Raw genomic sequence first — 5,356 nt, forward strand, 5'->3', positions numbered from 1 at the left:
AAGCCAAAATGTCTACTTACTTTAGTAAGCCCAATCGGAGTTTGCCCGGAAACGTTTAAAAAAAAAGGTTCGGATTAAACCTGAAACTTTTTTGTTTGCGCGCCTAAAAATTCTCTAAAAACAAGCTTGACGACATTTTAAATATATTCTGCAACTAATCAAGTGTAATGAAAGGTTCTTTTGGCGTTTCTTGGATGCGCAGAGCCTAAAATTTAAACCTAGCGAAATAAGCTTCGAAAAAGGATTTGAAGAAAATGTTACCAAAAGTGTGTAGGATGAATCATAAAAATTTGGTGTTTGCGCTCTTGAAAACTATCCAAAACAAGCTGGGCGCAATTCTGGACGTATTTTGCGACTATTTAACTGCAATGATAGGGTGTTTTTTGCTATTGCGGGATGCGCAAAAGCCAAAATGTCTACTTACTTTAGTAAGCCCAATCAGAGTTTGCCCGGAAACGTTTAAAAAAAAAGGTTCGGATTAAACCTGAAACTTTTTTGTTTGCGCGCCTAAAAATTCTCTAAAAACAAGCTTGACGACATTTTAAATATATTCTGCAACTAATCAAGTGTAATGAAAGGTTCTTTTGGCGTTTCTTGGATGCGCAGAGCCTAAAATTTAAACCTAGCGAAATAAGCTTCGAAAAAGGATTTGAAGAAAGTGTTACCAAAAGTGTGTAGGATGAATCATAAAAATTTCGTGTTTCCGCTCTTGAAAACTATCCAAAAACAAGCTGGGCGGAATTCTGGACCTATTTTGCGACTATTTAACTGCAATGATAGGGTGTTTTTTGCTATTGCGGGATGCGCAAAAGCCAAAATTTCTACTTACTTTAGTAAGCCCAATCAGAGTTTGCCCGGAAACGTTAAAAAAAAAAGGTTCGGATTAAACCTGAAACTTTTTTGTTTGCGCGCCTAAAAATTCTCTAAAAACAAGCTTGACGACATTTTAAATATATTCTGCAACTAATCAAGTGTAATGAAAGGTTCTTTTGGCGTTTCTTGGATGCGCAGAGCCTAAAATTTAAACCTAGCGAAATAAGCTTCGAAAAAGGAATTGAAGAAAGTGTTACCAAAAGAGTGTAGGATGAATCATAAAAATTTGGTGTTTGCGCTCTTGAAAACTATCCAAAACAAGCTGGCCGCAATTCTGGACGTATTTTGCGACTATTTAACTGCAATGATAGGGTGTTTTTTGCTATTGCGGGATGCGCAAAAGCCAAAATGTCTACTTACTTTAGTAAGCCCAATCAGAGTTTGCCCGGAAACGTTAAAAAAAAAAGGTTCGGACTAAACCTGAAACTTTTTTGTTTGCGCGCCTAAAAATTCTCTAAAAACAAGCTTGACGACATTTTAAATATATTCTGCAACTAATCAAGTGTAATGAAAGGTCCTTTTGGCGTTTCTTGGATACGCAGAGCCTAAAATTTAAACCTAGCGAAATAAGCTTCGAAAAAGGATTTGAAGAAAATGTTACCAAAAGTGTGTAGGATGAATCATAAAACTTTCGTGTTTGCGCTCTTGAAAACTATCCAAAACAAGCTGGGCGCAATTCTGGACGTATTTTGCGACTATTTAACTGCAATGATAGGGTGTTTTTTGCTATTGCGGGATGCGCAAAAGCCAAAATGTCTACTTACTTTAGTAAGCCCAATCAGAGTTTGCCCGGAAACGTTAAAAAAAAAAGGTTCGGATTAAACCTGAAACTTTTTTGTTTGCGCGCCTAAAAATTCTCTAAAAACAAACTTGACGACATTTTAAATATATTCTGCAACTAATCAAGTGTAATGAAAGGTTCTTTTGGCGTTTCTTGGATGCGCAGAGCCTAAAATTTAAACCAAGCGAAATAAGCTTCGAAAAAGGATTTGAAGAAAATGTTACCAAAAGTGTGTAGGATGAATCATAAAAATTTGGTGTTTGCGCTCTTGAAAACTATCCAAAACAAGCTGGGCGCAATTCTGGACGTATTTTGCGACTATTTAACTGCAATGATAGGGTGTTTTTTGCTATTGCGGGATGCGCAACAGCCAAAATGTCTACTTACTTTAGTAAGCCCAATCAGAGTTTGCCCGGAAACGTTTAAAAAAAAAGGTTCGGATTAAACCTGAAACTTTTTTGTTTGCGCGCCTAAAAATTCTCTAAAAACAAGCTTGACGACATTTTAAATATATTCTGCAACTAATCAAGTTTAATGAAAGGTTCTTTTGGCGTTTCTTCGATGCGCAGAGCCTAAAATTTAAACCTAGCGAAATAAGCTTCGAAAAAGGATTTGAAGAAAATGTTATCAAAAGTGTGTAGGATGAATCATAAAAATTTCGTGTTTGCGCTCTTGAAAACTATCCAAAACAAGCTGGGCGCAATTCTGGACGTATTTTGCGACTATTTAACTGCAATGATAGGGTGTTTTTTGCTATTGCAGGATGCGCAAAAGCCAAAATGTCTAGTTACTTTAGTAAGCCCAATCAGAGTTTGCCCGGAAACGTTTAAAAAAAAAGGTTCGGATTAAACCTGAAACTTTTTTGTTTGCGCGCCTAAAAATTCTCTAAAAACAAGCTTGACGACATTTTAAATATATTCTGCAATTAATCAAGTGTAATGAAAGGTTCTTTTCGCGTTTCTTGGATGCGCAGAGCCTAAAATTTAAACTTAGCGAAATAAGCTTCGAAAAAGGATTTGAAGAAAATGTTACCAAAAGTGTGTAGGATGAATCATAAAAATTTCGTGTTTGCGCTTTTGAAAACTATCCAAAACAAGCTGGGCGCAATTCTGGACGTATTTTGCGACTATTTAACTGCAATGATAGGGTGTTTTTTGCTATTGCGGGATGCGCAAAAGCCAAAATGTCTACTTACTTTAGTAAGCCCAATCGGAGTTTGCCCGGAAACGTTTAAAAAAAAAGGTTCGGATTAAACCTGAAACTTTTTTGTTTGCGCGCCTAAAAATTCTCTAAAAACAAGCTTGACGACATTTTAAATATATTCTGCAACTAATCAAGTGTAATGAAAGGTTCTTTTGGCGTTTCTTGGATGCGCAGAGCCTAAAATTTAAACCTAGCGAAATAAGCTTCGAAAAAGGATTTGAAGAAAATGTTACCAAAAGTGTGTAGGATGAATCATAAAAATTTGGTGTTTGCGCTCTTGAAAACTATCCAAAACAAGCTGGGCGCAATTCTGGACGTATTTTGCGACTATTTAACTGCAATGATAGGGTGTTTTTTGCTATTGCGGGATGCGCAAAAGCCAAAATGTCTACTTACTTTAGTAAGCCCAATCAGAGTTTGCCCGGAAACGTTGAAAAAAAAAAAGGTTCGGATTAAACCTGAAACTTTTTTGTTTGCGCGCCTAAAAATTCTCTAAAAACAAGCTTGACGACATTTGAAATATATTCTGCAACTAATCAGGTGTAATGAAAGGTTCTTTTGGCGTTTCTTGGATGCGCAGAGCCTAAAATTTAAACCTAGCGAAATAAGCTTCGAAAAAGGATTTGAAGAAAATGTTACCAAAAGTGTGTAGGGTGAATCATAAAAATTTCGTGTTTGCGCTCTTGAAAACCATCCAAAACAAGCTGGGCGCAATTCTGGACGTATTTTGCGACTATTTAACTGCAATGATAGGGTGTTTTTTGCTATTGCGGGATGCGCAAAAGCCAAAATGTCTACTTACTTTAGTAAGCCCAATCAGAGTTTGCCCGGAAACGTTAAAAAAAAAAGGTTCGGATTAAACCTGAAACTTTTTTGTTTGCGCGCCTAAAAATTCTCTAAAACAAGCTTGACGACATTTTAAATATATTCTGCAACTAATCAAGTGTAATGAAAGGTTCTTTTGGCGTTTCTTGGATACGCAGAGCCTAAAATTTAAACCTAGCGAAATAAGCTTCGAAAAAGGATTTGAAGAAAATGTTACCAAAAGTGTGTAGGATGAATCATAAAACTTTCGTGTTTGCGCTCTTGAAAACTATCCAAAACAAGCTGGGCGCAATTCTGGACGTATTTTGCGACTATTTAACTGCAATGATAGGGTGTTTTTTGCTATTGCGGGATGCGCAACAGCCAAAATGTCTACTTACTTTAGTAAGCCCAATCAGAGTTTGCCCGGAAACGTTAAAAAAAAAAGGTTCGGATTAAACCTGAAACTTTTTTGTTTGCGCGCCTAAAAATTCTCTAAAAACAAACTTGACGACATTTTAAATATATTCTGCAACTAATCAAGTGTAATGAAAGGTTCTTTTGGCGTTTCTTGGATGCGCAGAGCCTAAAATTTAAACCAAGCGAAATAAGCTTCGAAAAAGGATTTGAAGAAAATGTTACCAAAAGTGTGTAGGATGAATCATAAAAATTTGGTGTTTCCGCTCTTGAAAACTATCCAAAACAAGCTGGGCGCAATTCTGGACGTATTTTGCGACTATTTAACTGCAATGATAGGGTGTTTTTTGCTATTGCGGGATGCGCAACAGCCAAAATGTCTACTTACTTTAGTAAGCCCAATCAGAGTTTGCCCGGAAACGTTTAAAAAAAAAGGTTCGGATTAAACCTGAAACTTTTTTGTTTCCGCGCCTAAAAATTCTCTAAAAACAAGCTTGACGACATTTTAAATATATTCTGCAACTAATCAAGTTTAATGAAAGGTTCTTTTGGCGTTTCTTCGATGCGCAGAGCCTAAAATTTAAACCTAGCGAAATAAGCTTCGAAAAAGGATTTGAAGAAAATGTTATCAAAAGTGTGTAGGATGAATCATAAAAATTTCGTGTTTGCGCTCTTGAAAACTATCCAAAACAAGCTGGGCGCAATTCTGGACGTATTTTGCGACTATTTAACTGCAATGATAGGGTGTTTTTTGCTATTGCAGGATGCGCAAAAGCCAAAATGTCTAGTTACTTTAGTAAGCCCAATCAGAGTTTGCCCGGAAACGTTTAAAAAAAAAGGTTCGGATTAAACCTGAAACTTTTTTGTTTGCGCGCCTAAAAATTCTCTAAAAACAAGCTTGACGACATTTTAAATATATTCTGCAATTAATCAAGTGTAATGAAAGGTTCTTTTCGCGTTTCTTGGATGCGCAGAGCCTAAAATTTAAACTTAGCGAAATAAGCTTCGAAAAAGGATTTGAAGAAAATGTTACCAAAAGTGTGTAGGATGAATCATAAAAATTTCGTGTTTGCGCTTTTGAAAACTATCCAAAACAAGCTGGGCGCAATTCTGGACGTATTTTGCGACTATTTAACTGCAATGATAGGGTGTTTTTTGCTATTGCGGGATGCGCAAAAGCCAAAATGTCTACTTACTTTAGTAAGCCCAATCGGAGTTTGCCCGGAAACGTTTAAAAAAAAAGGTTCGGATTAAACCTGAAACTTTTTTGTTTGCGCG

This window comes from Porites lutea, chromosome 9 (assembly GCF_958299795.1).
Source record: "Porites lutea chromosome 9, jaPorLute2.1, whole genome shotgun sequence".
Lineage (NCBI taxonomy): Eukaryota > Metazoa > Cnidaria > Anthozoa > Scleractinia > Poritidae > Porites > Porites lutea.